Source organism: Saccostrea echinata, unplaced genomic scaffold, assembly GCF_033153115.1.
Source record: "Saccostrea echinata isolate AGI-Se365-2 ecotype Australia unplaced genomic scaffold, CSIRO_AGI_Sech_v1 ptg000054l, whole genome shotgun sequence".
Classification (NCBI taxonomy): Eukaryota; Metazoa; Mollusca; class Bivalvia; order Ostreida; family Ostreidae; genus Saccostrea; species Saccostrea echinata.
Genome location: NW_026889803.1, coordinates 69,397,693 through 69,414,265, shown reverse-complemented (window position 1 = coordinate 69,414,265; position 16,573 = coordinate 69,397,693). Strand labels below are relative to the sequence as shown.

Here is a 16,573-nt window from a genome sequence, read left to right as displayed (position 1 = left end):
TTTTCAAATTAACAAAGGATATGCTTGAGTGACTGTATTTTGACTAGCAGTAAAAATAAAATGATTTTTAAGCATTTGAATTATTTTGATTCATGGTCTCTGCAAGTTTAATGATAGCAAATATGTATATTGAACATGGCATCCACATATTGCTATACTGGATGGGGCATAACATTTACTGAATCTTAATCACAACCTTGAAATTTTATGTAGTACATGTACTCTTGGTTTCAACTGGTCAAATGTATTCTTAAATCAGAAAGAATTTAAACAAATATAGGCATAGGTCAGAACTTCATCAATTAGTTGGAAAGTGAATGCACTCAGTGACTATATGGTTTAAAAGAAGCTTGGTATAAATAGCAGGAAAAACTACTTGATGTCCACTGTGAACTTTGTGTCCTCAACAAAACAATATGGAGTATACTATACTATACTTGGTCTTAAGAATAATCTATGTCTGCATTCACTTTTAGGTTAAACTGTTTTGGGCATTGAGAGTTTGTTTGTTGTTTAACGTCCCTCTGGAGAATTTTTCACTCATATGGAGATGCCAACACTTCCCGATGGAGAGCTGCAAATGAGCTATGCTCGGCACTCAGGGCCAATGGGCAGTGAGGGATCTTTTTCATGCCAGCATCTACTGCGACACTGGACCTCTGTTTGTACGAAGGACCGGTCTCTACATCCCACAGTGGGATTCAAACATGTGAGAAAAGGATCAATTAACTTCACGACTCTAGAGCATTGGCTCTTTCCACTGCACCGACAGCATTGAGAGTTAAATGTGGATATCAGAACAAGCTACTCTGGGCTTATACTCTCTATATATTGATTGATTGAATGTTGTTTAACATTCCTCTCAAGATTTTTTCACTCAAATGGAGACACCACCACATGCCGGTGGAGATCTCCAAATTTTGTCCTATATCGGCACTTACGGCCATTGAGCATCGAGGGATTTTTTTCGTGCCAGCACCTACTGTGACACAGGACCTCGATTTATACGGTCTCATCTGAAGGACCGGTCTCCCCATCCCACAGTGGGATTTGAACCTGCGACGTAAGGATCAACTCCTTACTTCGCTACTCTAGAGCAGACGCTCTAACCACTGCGCCACTGGGGCAACTACTCTCTATTTAAGTCACTTGTGCAATGACTTTAGTTTAATTCAAAGTTTTGTACTGATCATGTTGAGTCACATTAGCACAAATATCTTTCTGCTGACCTTGACTAATGACCATCCGCAACTATTCTGGTTGGAAACAATATGTTAATTAATGCATAATAAGTGAAATTACTATGAAAGAAATATGGTCTACTTAAACCACAAGTTATATTTATAAAAAATATACACTGGTCTCCTTAAGTCATATGAGAGAAACATAAAATATTAAGGAGACCATTTTTTTCATATATTTTTAGGAGGCATTTATTATGAAAAAATAAACCAAGAGTCGACTAAATGGTGTTCTATAGATCTTTGATCTGGTATTTCTTTTTAGAAAAAAGCAAATTTAAAAAATTTGTATATTGTCTCCTTAAGCCATATATAATGGTCTGGTCTCCCTAGTCCTTAAATCAGAGTTATATATATATATATATATATATATATATATATATAATTGATAAAGAAGAAGTCTGAAAACTCACTAGTAATACCCCCGCTGTAATGTGGATATACATTCTGATGTGAATGTACACAAGTTCAGTTACGGACAGACACAGGGATGAACAGGAATTTAACATCAGATTCTAGGGGAAAATCTCACCATATTGAATGCCTCAACAACTAGTGTGTTAAATTTTCAAGCATGATGTATATACATTATTTAGGCATTTAATTATGGAATAAACACAAGCTCATGCCAACCCGTACTGGTATGCATCATTATGAAACACCATTTTTAATATTTAACTTGAAAAATAAACTATTTGACATGTCATTGAAAAGTCATTAAAAAATATATGACATTTTTGGAAGGTATTGAAATACATTCAATTACTTATGAAAGCAAGCTCAATTACAAATACTTTCAAATACTTTGAGAAAAATGTATTTAAATACAGTAAATTACAATTACTTGTTTCAATTACCCCATCCCTGCAAGCATCTGCAATGAGTAGTTGCTGAGAAAACTGTAATGTAAATTCGTTAGCTATTGTACAGACAGATACACTGATAAACAGGAAGTTGACATTTGATTCAAACAAAAATAAATCCCGCAATATGGCACGTCTAGACAAAGAGTGTGTTAAAGTTTCATGCACATGCGATGAGTGGTCACTACTAGTCAGTGAGAAAACTGAGACAAAAATTTATTATGTATGGTAGGGACAAATGCACAGATATTAAAAAAGGAAGTTGACATCTGATTCATAGAAAAATGAATCCCTATATATGCCATGCCTTAACAAAAACTGTTTTGAAATTTCAAGCATCGATGAGAAGAACTTGCTGAGAAAACTGTGATAAAAAAAATTGGTTACAGACAGACACACAAGGTAAAACAGTATACCCCCCTCTCCTTCAGAGCAGGGATATAATTATAGAGAATTAAAATGCTTAGTTTGAATTGGGCATGGGCACTATTACTTTAATTTGTAATACCGGTATACTAGTATCGGTACTTGTATAAAATTATCAGTAAGTGACTTGTCACTTATTCATAGAAGCAGCGACAGAAAATTAAATGCTTATTCACCATTTACCTGTAATAAATATGGTTATCATTTCACTCAATCAGTATTTGTATGATTTATTGATTAAGAACACTCAATTAAAAACTTTGTTTTCCTTGTACAGGCAACTCTTGATGGCTCGAACTTCGATCTCTCGAAGTTCTTGATCGCTCAAAGTGAGTCTCCGGTTCCAAATTTTTCCACTATATAACTAAGCAAATTTACTCTTGATTTCTCGAACTCTTGATCTCTCGAAACCCTTGATCCCTCGAAGTCAAAATGCAGTCCCGCTATGCATATTCTATTAGAATTTACCCTCGATACCTCGAAGTGGCTTTGTGTATACAAGATTATATAATTAGCACCTTTACCTGGACATTTAAATGGCCCCAGGTAGAAGACGCGGGTCTCGAGGAACGTTATGTTTGTTCAGGTGACACTTATGCTGCAAGGTGATAATTGATTTATAAATTATCATATTTTGCCTATATGCTATTGAAATAATTACCATCGACTGTCTTGCGATAATTTAGATACGAAGTGTCATTGAAAAGTAGTGATTGATTAAAAGACAAAACACTAATTTAATTTTTATTTCGAGTCAGTGTCAAAGGTAAACGAAATATGAAAAAAAGCAGAAACAGCCTCAGTGTCAATATGACGACTATTATTGGACAAATACTTACAGAGCTGCGTTCAATGATCATTTTTGGAATAGTCAAAGCTATGTACGACGCTGTAAAATGCCGTTTTCATGTAACGAATGCATAGTATGATGTCCGTTTTACGAAGAATAAATAAATATACATGAAATGATTATATACATTTTCTGCTTTACTCAGTTTAATGAAATATTCATCTGAATTACGAAAAATATGGTTGTTTTATAAAAACCACGTGTAAGAGGTTAGCACTGCATGAAAATCATTACATCCGGTAAGACTAATTTTAAAACCTGTCAACAAACCCGGAAAATTCCGGACTCTTGAAAACTCGAACTCTTGATCTCTCGAAGTTTTTCCTCGGTCCCGCGGACTTCGAGGTATCGAGAGTTACCTGTATATCATATTACATACCAAGTAGCAATGTGTAGCAATTGTGTGAAATTCATCTATGACTATGACTATGACTTTCAAAGATTGTATAGCCTCACTGCATGTTTTGCTTCCGACTAAGAGTTCTGGGGATGCAAATACCACATCAATGTTGTGTGCTTTCAGATCAAAGTCAGATTTGCTACCTGCAAAATTAAAAATTCAGCATTTTCATTTTCTAATCTCTGTTACTATATATAAATGAGTAAATGTAGTGTACAAAACATGTTTGACATAAATATTATATGTATATATTTAATCTCTGCTACATGGCAAGGTTTTACCCGTTTGGATTTCGATGTTACGCAAAATACAGGCGTTTCCATGTGTCAAACAGCAAATAGAAAAAACTAGAGTGGCTGGGAAAGGTTATATGTACGTTTTATATATGTATTTTTTAAAATTTACATCAATATCAGCATGTCATTGTTTTTGACAGAATCATAATGGGTTATATGACATTTTCAACTGCAGATAACAGCTGAATAACATTGTGCTAGTTTTCGGTGGAAATGCATTGTTCTGTGGCAGGTCAATCTGGATCCCAAGCAAAGATGTCGGATGGTTTTAAATAACTTGCCTATATATTCAGCGGAAACAAACTGAGTCTTCTGTATCCGCTGCACCTGATCCTCCATAAGAGCAATGAGGGGACAGCACACCAAAACGACCACTTTCTCGTCCCGTAGTTGGAGATATATAGGTGCAAAGATTTGGTATGGTAGTAATTTTCCATATCCATTTGGCAAAACAGCCACGCAATTTTCGCCTCTAAGAAGATAATCTAATAACTGACGCTGTTCTTTTTTCAGTTCCTTAATATTAAACCTGGAGAGAACGCACCCGATAATGTTTTCAATATCTTCGCACGTAGCCATTCTTGTGTTCTTTTTTACCTCCAATTTTGAAGAGTTATACCCGATTGTAAAAGAGATAAAAGCACTTTTATGATTGGTTGATATTTTTTGATCGCATGCAAATGTAGAGGTCGTGTGAAGATGACCTCCTTGCGATGCCTGTCAGACCCTGACGAGTGAAAGGAGAAGAGGGCTGGTTTTAATCAGACTGTCAGTGATATTAATTTTTATTCCTTCGTTGATTCGATATATCCATTTGAATTCGAAATAAAAGATACCACAGAGTCTAACACATTTGTTTCGAATATTTCGCCAGGTAAAGGCTTAATGGTAACAAAACAACCAAACTTGGTCATAGACATGATGATTTTACATTTACTATCGTCAACTTCCCTTATTATGTAGCAATATTCCCTTATCACCGGCATATGGAGTCTATGTCTCTCAGTTGTCTCGATACGCAAATGAACACTCTACGTAAGTAAAATTTTTCATACGAGGCAAGCTATTGAAAAATAAGCTGATGAAACAAGAATATCAACCATATCGTTTAAATTCAACATTCCATGGTCCATACAATGACCTTATCAGCAAATACAATCTATCTTTAATTGGAATGTTGACTGGCGTTTCATACAGATTGTTATACCATTGTTTTTGCTCTCACTTCTCTACTGAATCAGATTTTCCGTTAGCCCGATCATGACAGGATTACTTGGCGAGTGTGACCGGTCGACAGAGGATACTTACTCCTCAGTTGTAACTGATCCAACCTCTGATGTTTTTAAAGGTCCATGTTTGCTCTGCTCCAAATTTGTCTTGTTCCGAAAGATTTTTGAGCTTGTTTACTGTTAATTCTTTTCATAATACATGGATGTAATGACCAGAACGAAAAAAGTAATGTCTCATCTCTCTCTCTCTCTCTCTCTCTCTCTCTCTCTCTCTCTCTCTCTCTCTCAGTGAGATATATTCCTCAAAATAATATTTTGACGACAAAAAGTATACAAAAACAGTCAACTCCGAAAATATTGCAAGGAGTTGATGACATGTGTAATAACTTCAGGGTCCACTCAACAATAACGGACTACTAAGGCGGTTTAAGGACGTACAACACACCCATCACCAAAAATTTCCTGTCGTTTAATTTTCGCTATTTTTGTATATATTATACATAACTATATATACAATGTGTATGCACATTTTGGACAAAATCGTTTGAGTCGTATTTGGACAGGAAGTTCCAAAAAGTACCTCCCTTTGGTTGTTCACGCGGAGAAGAAGTTTTCAATCTGCTAGCTATAAAATCCTTGATTATCAAAAAGGTTCAGCTAGTCTGGCTGTCAAATATCATCGACTCATTCGTATAATCATTAAGCACACAAATAAAATATTTTTGTAGAGGTACACATTGGCAAAATATTTTTTGAAGAACTTTAACTGAAAAACTATGGTTCATTTAAGCCTTGAAAAATGCGTATTTTTTAATATGAATATTTTTTTAATGAAAAAACCTATCGTTTAATTTTGGAAAAAATACTTTTTTCATGTAACGGTTACAAAAGTAATCTTGATAATTTTTTGTAATTTTTTTTAAACGAGCCGTTTTGAATTTATAGCGAAAAATCAACCCCCCCCCCCTTTATCCTTAAGTCACGTTTCTCAAGCGTCTTTCAGACGTAGGACGAAAACATTGTTAGATCTACAAATCTACATGAACAATTCCAAGCTAGAAAAATTTTTTGCTTTAAAAAAATTATTTACATTATATATCAGAGTTCTTAAAACTGTTCAGTCCATTGAAAGTAGATGTATAGGCAATTTTTGACGAAGCTCCCCCCCCCCCCCCCGTTTTTTTTGACGCAGTCATTAGAACTTGATGAAACATAGGTTACCCTCGAGATATATATTTAATCTTTTAAATCCCTGAAGTACCAATTCATTCATTCATTCATGCAGATTAAAATTCTGACAACTAGAATAAGAGTTAAACTATCAACTACTAGAATAAAAGTAAAACTTATTCTCTAAGGATTTCAATTCCATGTGTCCAATACGTAGTCCATACACATGGCTGAAATGCATTTAATTTTATACCTACGTATGAATTCAACTTACATTGAATTTTAATCTCATTTTTCATTAAAAGTGAACGCACAATGTTGAAAATTCAACTCTTCTATGATGTAAACAGACTGGTAAATGAAATATATTGTTCCTTATTTATTTCAAACAAGAGAGGGGTCTAGAAGTACCCCCCACCACCACACACACACACTTGTATGCATCCTTCTTTTGCTTCTATAGACTATAGATAAAATGAAGTATCGTATTCGTCTACATTAACTACAATTTATCAAACTATAAATTCTCCATCTATGTTTAAATTATTCATGTGTCAAAATATTCATGTACAGTGATACATGTATCAAACGTTTTGTTTTGATTTGAGGAAATGCGCACTGAAATTGTTTACAGTGGTAGATCGCAGACCTAGATGGTCGGATATGGCCAGTTTGCCGCATATAAGATATTCATGAATTCGGACCATTTGAATAAACAATTCTATTACATTTTCGGTACTTACTTAGTTTATATTATAGTTTTAAGAGTCTGAATTCATCAGAATTCATTGTAAATGTGTCTTCATAACTGTTCGGCAAACAGGAGGAAATAACGCAAGAAGGGAAGGGGAAAATCTCCCACATTTTTAGAGTTGTTCCTCTTTGACCAGTGAACTTTTGGAAACGGGTTGTAAAACATTTATTTTCCTTAAAAGGAGAACAAAACAGTATTTATATGGCTAATTCTTAATTTTAAGATAGGCCCTTGATCTGGTTATGCGAATGTTACATAGCCAACTGTAACAAAAGAAAGCAATGTATCATAAAAAAGATAAAGAATATTGTTCTGCTAATATTGATCACGGATACGAGTTTCATATAAAATTAAAGAAATTTTAAGACATCTTTCTTTCCTTCCCTTTTTATGGAAGGAGGGGCGGGTTTTAAATCAATAATCAAGGATAATCAAGGATACGATTAGGTATTTCTAAAGAAACCACATCAAGTCCCTAATCCCATTTTCTTTTAATTACGTCAGGATCGATTCGGTCGTCATTTTGACGCTTTATTATAAACGTCAAATTTGACGTCAAGTTAAACATTTAAATGAAATTGCAAGAGTTATCTCCCCCAGTGTGTTGTACGTCTTTAAGGGTTTGCTAAATCGTTAGCTGACAGAGAACGTCCTCTGTAAAAAGTTTCTTTGTTATAAAGTTAAATGTCTTCTACTCTGATTGTGTGGGACAAATTAACGATTGTCAACAGCTTGTAAGTGATCCGTGGGCGACTACACGTACCATATCAAACCGATATCTTAGAACATGCGTTACTTGCAAATCAAAAGATTATTCTCCAAACCTTTATGTGAAAGATTAGACACCAGTATTCGATCCAGTTTTTCAATTTTTAATAGTTCACTGTCCGTGTTCTTGGTTATCTAATTTATATACTCGTATTTCAAAATTGTAATCCATTTAGAGTACTAGTATATGGGCGATTGAACAAAACTTTAAAGAAAATACCTACATTACTAGGTATAAATAAAGTGACAAGAAAACTATTCTTCTCTGATAAAAACAAGTTTGTTTTTTTTTAAATTATATAGGCATTGTGATGATGTCTTTGTCTGCAACTTTGATCAGACTCATAACATTTGAAGGCGAGAAAGAGGGTTGAATTGTGACAATTTGTCGCACAAAGGAAGTACAGTGCATTTATATTTCTAGGTCCATTGTGTTGCAAATCTAAAGCTAAAACTGGTATTGAGATAATTTATAAACTTTTTGTTTTGTTTGTGTGTTTGTTTGTTGTTAAACGTCCCTCTCGAGAATTTTCACTCATATGTAGACGCGAATGTATAAACTCTTTCATGGAACGAATATATAGAATTTCTAAAGGGAGATAAAAGACTTAAGATGATTATAGAGAACAAGACATTTCTTGACTTTTAGCAATATTTGATAAAAGAATGTCTTCTTTCAGATCAAAAGAACGCAAAAAATATTTAAACATCGATTTTTGTATGACATGATTGAGGTCATATATAGGTGAATTTGACAGAAACATATGTGAACAAATATCTGATTAAATATGAAGAAAACAAACAGCAATCAAGCCCAAAAGTCCATTGTAACAACAAAACCCAGGAGCAGAGCAAAGACTGACCCCCAGAACACCCGACGTGAGATTAGGTGCTAAGGAGGAGTACACAGTTTTGCTCCTAAAGATTGTTTAAGTGAGCTTAGTCATTTTAAATACAAAGGATTTCTATCTTGAATCCAAGCAATGGGAAAATACACAAAAACTCTATCCTTTACTATGCTTAGTGTAAGGAACATTTAATTTAAGAATAATTTAAACGGCTTGTTTAAAGTAAAAAAAAGTCACTCGTAGGCTCATAAAAATCATTATGCATTTAATGGAAAGGTTGCTATAGGCGTTTTTCTTCATTATTTTGATAAAAGAACTTGATGCACTTTGTTTGATAGGAAATCTTGCTAGAGAAGCACGCCTTAAAGTTTTATTTTTACTCTCTTTTAAAGATGTAGAAAATTGATAGAACATTTATCAAATTCATCACCAATAGTATATAGATTGAGTTTCTTTGCTATAAAGTTGTTTTAACACCTAAGTGTTAAAATTCAAAACAATGCTGAGAGAAGCCGTGTTCTTCATGTGTATTGTCTTAGTGTGGTGTCAACAATCCCATTCGGTGAGTATAAAATATTCATATCTTGTCATCCTGAAGATTATTTTATTTAAATAAAATGATTCTTTGTCAAGTTATGGATAGGGTTAGAAGTAGATATTTGGAAGATTCTCGAGTTTCTGATTAATAATTTCTATATGTTATTTGGAGAAATGACTTGAAACAATCTGCTGAAATTATTTTTACAAACTTTTGTTTTACATTAAATTCAGATATATATACAGTTTTTTATGAATCATTAACATCCATTTCGTTTATACCTCGCTTCGATATATCTCACTGAACTCGAAATAAAAACACCCCAGAATCTGACACGTATGTTTATGTTTGAATATTTAACCTACTTAATGAGGGCATTGATGGCAAATTAACAATTTTATTTTATTTTTATGCTTAATGTGATGGCTTTATCTCTTCTATCGTTATCTTCTCTTATGTCTGCAAATGTTGTTTAAATCTCTTAGTTAATTCGATACTCGAGACTATCTGTGTACTATCTAAAATATAACAGGCTTTTGCCAAATCTGTTGATGTTACAGGAGTATCACCATTTAAAATTTCAGATATTTTATAATTAGTACGAGGTTATTGCTTAATCATTCTGTTTGGTCAAATATTTGGTCTCATGATGACTGACGTTCTTTGTACAAATTTTCGGGCCCTTATTACATATTTATTCGTTATGGGTCAATCCACTTAAATGATATAGATAAGTTCTCGCCAGGTGACAAGTCTACAGGGAATGCTTTATTCCCCATTGCACGAAATCTTTCCAAGGATTATGTTTTGGATTTGCACGTGATCATTTCATCTTTCTTTTCTTCACAATTATTAGGAATTGGATATTTGAGTTTTATTTATTGTCAAAAATTTTTTTTTCAAATGTATCATATATTTTTTTTCTTTTTTTTCTTTTTTGCGAATTTTTTTTTTAAAATTGGCTAATTTAAATCAAATCATTGAAAATAACATTTGAAATTGATTTGTTATATTCTAAGTATATTTAGCAATATGCTGATCACTACTAGTGGTAGGGAACGGATAACATTATAGCTGAGCCATCACCAACCAAACATTGAAAAAGAAAGGAATGCAAAGATGCACCCGAATTCTTAACATTTGATTTTTAATTGGGATCCTTTACTAACGACATTCAGTCTGGGAGTTTTAATTCTGTATTTAAAAAATGGTAGCAATCTACATGTAATTGTGGGTTTTTTATTTATAAATGTCAATTTTACATTTAAAAGGGAGGGCTAGATACTGGTTCTCACCAGAATAGGATGGTTGTGCGTCCTGACTTTTTAAACATTAACAGAAGGAGTGGATCCAGATTTAAGATAAAGGTAGGCAACACGTGATTTTGATAAAGTTTATAGAAAAATTAACTAGGGGAGGGATAGCTAATATAAATGTCAATATCCAATTTAATAAATAAACACATCCTATCTTCTCCTTAAACATACATCCTTTTTCTTCTTTATATAGGAGGTAGAGGGCGTTGCTACATGTGATCCCAATCCATGTAAAAACAATGGTGAGTGTAGGATACATAATACGTGTATCTGTCCAGTGGAATATACCGGTACTCTATGTGAAGACAACAGTAAGTATAGAATAAGCTTGTGTATATAAGAAATAAATTAAACGCAGGAGCAGTGACTTTAAATTTAAAAATTGTAAATGAAGGATTTTCCAAGTTAAGTTTTATAGCTATAATTTGTCATAAAGCACATACTCACTTTAATATTTTACAATGAGTTCTTACGAAGAATTAATCCCTTTTTTGAAGAATTTCATAAATAAATTAAAATATAACGATTCCAGCCGTTTTTAATTTCAAAAATCCATTGAAACAATACAATTTTGGAGCAGAGCAAAACGAATCCTTTAAAAACATCAGGAGCGAGATCAGGTGTCACATGTTTTCTTTTCGTGTAGAAGTTTTATATTAATTCATATAATTTTCTGCTAGATCTGCTAATTAAGGGTGTAAATAGTACCCATGATTATTCCAACAGAAAATTGAAAGACTTGATCTAAAAAATAAAACAACAAAAGATGCATAAAAATTATCATTCAGATACTCAAACTCTACTGCAAAGGCAAAGGCCCGCGTGGCGCAGTGGTTAGAGCGTCTGCTCTAGAGTCGCGGAGTAAGGAGTTGTTCCTTACGTCGCAGGTTCGAATCCCACTGTGGGACGTGGAGACCGGTCCTTCGGATGAGACCGTATAAACCGAGGCCCCGTGTCGCAGTAGGTGCTGGCACGAAAAAGATCCCTCACTGCTCAATGGCCGTAAGTGCCGAGTATAGGACAAAATTTGTAGCTCTCCACCGGCAAGTGGTGGCGTCTCCATATGAGTGAAAAATTCTCGAGAGGGACGTTAAACAACATACATACAAACAAACGAAACACAGGCAAAGCACGTGATTGTTAACGGATTTTTTCGTTCACCCGATCATGACAAAAACCACATGCCGGGTTTCAACAGGGGATGCTCATTTCTCAATGACACCTGATCCCACCTTTGTTAGCAGATATATTTGTTTGTTCTGCTCACAATGTGTATTGTTAAGTTGAAGTTCGAGCATGATTATTATTAGTATCTTCACATTTCATACAAGTTAAAACTATTTAAGTTTGTTTTACAAAACTTAAATATTCAGAGTTTGTTTAAATTGTTTATAAGTTTTATAATTTCATAAGTTCATATCATAATCTCAGCCGTTTCATGAGTCTTGCCTTGCACAATTTGATTTTATAGCAAGCATTTTTAAACCAGCCTTTATCACAAATTATATTAGCAAAGCTAATATTGATAAACAATGAATGTTTAAATTTCATTTTAGATTTATTAGTCAGATGTGGATTTGAGAAAAACATGTGTAACATTTCCGTTCGCAACTTTACAAGAACCAGTGTAAGTATATATTTATTCAAGAAGCCATATTTTTCATTTGGGAAATATCTTTTTGAATGTTTTTTGCAAAATGTTTCACTCACATTTGTGGACTTTAAATTTTCAGTATGCATGTCTTGAACTCGTTCTATATAATTATATAACCGCGTTTTTTTATATCAAAATATTAATCTCACTACATAATGTGCAACTGGACAGTGGTGATAGTATTGATGATTTTAAATTAGTGATATAAATGATGATACTAATTAGTGATACTAGTATTGATATTAACTAGTGATATAAATGATGATATTAATTAGTGATACTAGTATTGATATTAATTAGTGATACTAGTATTGATATCAGTTAGTGATATAAATGATGATATCAATTAGTGATACTAGTATTGATATTAATTAGTGATACTAGTATTGATATTAACTAGTGATACTAGTATTGATATTAATTAGTGATATAAATGATGATATTAATTAGTGATACTAGTATTGATATTAATTTATTTAGTGATATAAATGATGATACTAATTAGTGATTCTAGTATTGATATTAATTAGTGATATAAATGATGATACTAATTAGTGATACTAGTATTGATATTAATTAGTGATATAAATGATGATATTAATGAGTGATACTAGTATTGATATTAATTAGTGATAAAAATGAAGATATTAATTAGTGATACTAGTATTGATATCAATTAGTGATATTAATGATGATATCAATTAGTGATACTAGTATTGATATTAATTAGTGATACTAGTATTGATATTTATTAGTGATATTAATGAGGATATTAATTAGTGATACTAATATCTATATTAATTTGACTTTTCTCATTACTTGCGGCTAAATACAGTCCTTCTTAGGCATTCCTGTTCCGCCAGAGGGAAAGTATTACGCCTTGGCCTCTATCTCAGCTCCAGAAAGGAAAAATGCAGTAATGGCAGCAAAGTTACCACTTAATAAATTAGGTGAATTTGGTATGAAAGACTTAAAGGACTTATTGCATGTTTCTAAATTATTTGAAATTAAAAGCGTTAAACGTTCCTTATGACCACAGTTTATAAATTTTGTGTTTTTACTGCGGATAAACTGCGGTAATTAATCAATTATTGACTCAAATGAAAACCCCTGATTCAAAAATCTAAGTTAATTAGATAGCGATCACGTGACCCTGTGACGTCAAAGGCGACAATGGCTGATCAGCTCCACGTTAATCTTACGAAAATATACGCGATACAACCTGAATTTTCTGCGTTGTGGACGACCAAATCGCGTATTTTATCCATATGAATTTGAATATCCAACCTATATGTTAGAATTTTCAGCAAGAAAAAATCTGAAAAATCTGTTAACATTGTAAAAATAGCAGCGACGACAGCGAAGGAGACGCGGCGAAGACGAAGAAACTCGCCATCAGAATACGATTTGATTTGTCATCTTATCACATGTATTTACTTATTTGATTCACAAATTTAACATTATATAACTTTGTTGTTCTTCGTTTTTAACATAATAAGTATTTATTTAATTTATGCAAGTCTTCATATGTTTTTTAAAGGATGGCGATCTTGAAAAATAATTTCTCGATCACGAAACATTGCCGTAATCAGAGCTAAATGTTTGGAATAAAAAACGAAAATATCTCACAAGCCTTATACCTTAGAACTAGTTAATGTTTCTATAGTAAATTAAAAGCACGTTAGGAATTAATTTTTTCAGCATTTTTCGTAATTAAGCTGCATTTGTCGTTGATAACTCCGTAAATTGTGTGCATATTCTCATCTCTCTATCACTGAATTGTCGCCTATGACGTCAGAGCAGTATTTCGCCGAAATCGGTCTGAAATATGCATATTGCTGTATTTGAATTTCAACTCCCAATATCTATTAAAATATGCTTTCAACAACGTTTATTGTATTCAGTATTTTAATAAACAAGGTTGTAGATAATATTTTTCATAAAATTACGATTTTTGAAAGATCATGCGATAAGTCCTTTAACAAGATTTTGAAAGATAAATAAAATCAAGGATATTTTGGTGACACAATTCATGTGAACACATTCTTATTCAAATTATGGGCATTTGGGTTATTCTGAAGGTTACATCGGGTATCAATCTATATATTGAATGCATGTATCTTAGGAAAAATCAATTATCTTCTTCATCGAAACAGCAAGTTAACTTCTGTCATATTGATATTCATGTAGTGTGGATAAATTTTGGTTAGCTCATGATACCTTGGGGCTAGCATTTGGCTCCAATTTGAGGTCAATATTTTTCGTTGAATATGGTGGAAAGAAATCCTTCAGTACAAACTTCTGGGGAACATGGAGATCAAGGCGGCTCGGGTGTAGGTTGTGGTCCCTAGGCCTCTAGTTTCTCGGGTGTAGGTTGTGGTCCCTAAGCCTCTAGTTAATTTGCCGAATCATGACTTTTCTCATAGGGAACCTGGGGAATGTTTTCTCACAATTTAAATTAATTTAATTGGATTTACTCTTCTCAATTACAGCCCAGTCTGTTACATATTACAAAGGATAATATATCGATGAATATACAAATTGTTTGTATTTTTGTTCATTAAAAAATCAATTGAAAACGCGAAGCTTATCAAAAACGTTTTGGATCATTATTTATTATATTGATATGATTCACACAGTGCCCCTAAAAGTCCATTTTAAATTTTGAATTTAATTAAGGAATGTTTTTAAGTTTTGTGTGAGTTATTGGTGTGTAAATCACACAGACTTGTCACGTAGCGCGCTAGCGCTTCATGAAAAATATGCCTACGTGCAAGTCTGTGTGATTTACACACCAATAATTCACACTTAACTTAAAAACATTCCTTATATTTACATTTTACAAGTTTAAAAGCGCCAATAATATACTCAATATTTGAATTTCTTGCTGCCCTATATCGTTACATTTTTATTAACGTCTCTATAGCCTCATTGTGACGTCACTTTAGCGCAGGTTTCACCGTGTATATTACTACGCGTGAGTATACACAAAAATGACTTCCAAATCAATTTCACAGTTGGCTTAGTAGAAAAACACAGCAAATGTAAATATATAAATATCATTCATATCAATATTATCGAATTATATGAAGACGGATTTGGTCCATCGGCGCACGAACAAAATTCGGAATAATTAACGTTAGTAACTATTCCAATTGCTTTTGTTTCTCTGATAATATGTAGAGCATGAAACTCAAATTTATAGCAGTTAAACCAGAAACAATACCCTAGTATTATGTCTTATTTTCACACATAAAGGCATCACAGACAAAGGATTGGTGTCCTATTTTTTTAAAGTATTGTTGGAATTGAGTTTGCTGCAAATGATGTCAAACACGTTCGCGGCGCATGGTGTGTAATGATATTGTTTTCAAAATGGTTTGTCCGCTTCGGAGGCAGAAAACGATAGAGAAGCGACTTTACACACTATCGAAGAGAAGTTGTTTATAAATGGCAGGAGATTCAATGACTGTTTTCACAATAGTTAGCTTGTTTGATTGTGTGTAGTTTTACGTCCCATTCGAGAATTTTTCACTCATATGGAGACGTCACCATATACCGATGAAGGGCTTCAAATTTAGACCTTTACTCGGCACTTAGGGCCATTGAGCAGTGAGGGATCTTTTTCGTGCCAACGCCTGCCATGACAGGGGGCCTCGGTTTTTTAAGGTCTCATCCGAAGGACCCGCAACTCTCACTTCAAAGTGCCTAGCGCTTGGCAAATGAACAGTTGCTACCTATTTTTATCGACTTAGGTCAGTCGCGGCCGTAATTCGAACACACGACCATCCGATCACGGAGCGAGCGCTCTACCGACTGAGCTATCGTGACGGTCCACAATAGTTAGACGTTTAAAAAGAAGGATACTGTTTGTTAAATTCAGATGGTGAGGAACGTTCTGCGACATGATCGACGTCATACTTTGTGTAATCTGTGCTTCCTACAGTACATTGAAAGGCAACCTTTCGAGGACTGAATTTTACTCTTATATAAACTTTTAGTCAATGGTGAATTTTAATGAGCCGCTCAGACCAGCGTAATTTGTCATTTTAAAAAAAAAATGACAAGACATGCTTAAGATGGACAGCATTACATGATCATGACGTTATTTTAAACGTAAATCACGATCACTTTATGCGCCGGCGTACGCTTAAATGTTTTTTTTCTTTATTTTTACACAATTTTCTTTTAAATACGTGCATGATTATCATGAAACTTGA

At 33.5% G+C, this 16,573-nt stretch overlaps 1 long non-coding RNA gene across 1 annotated transcript; it reads left to right on the top strand.

Moving 5' to 3' along the window:
- Positions 1-10,977: 10,977 nt before the first annotated feature.
- On the top strand, positions 10,978-13,218 carry LOC133172167 (uncharacterized). The gene is made up of 3 exons (XR_009718909.1): positions 10,978-11,010; positions 12,256-12,326; positions 13,189-13,218. It is a non-coding gene; the product is annotated as an uncharacterized LOC133172167 (long non-coding RNA).
- The last annotated feature ends 3,355 nt before the right edge of the window (positions 13,219-16,573 follow it).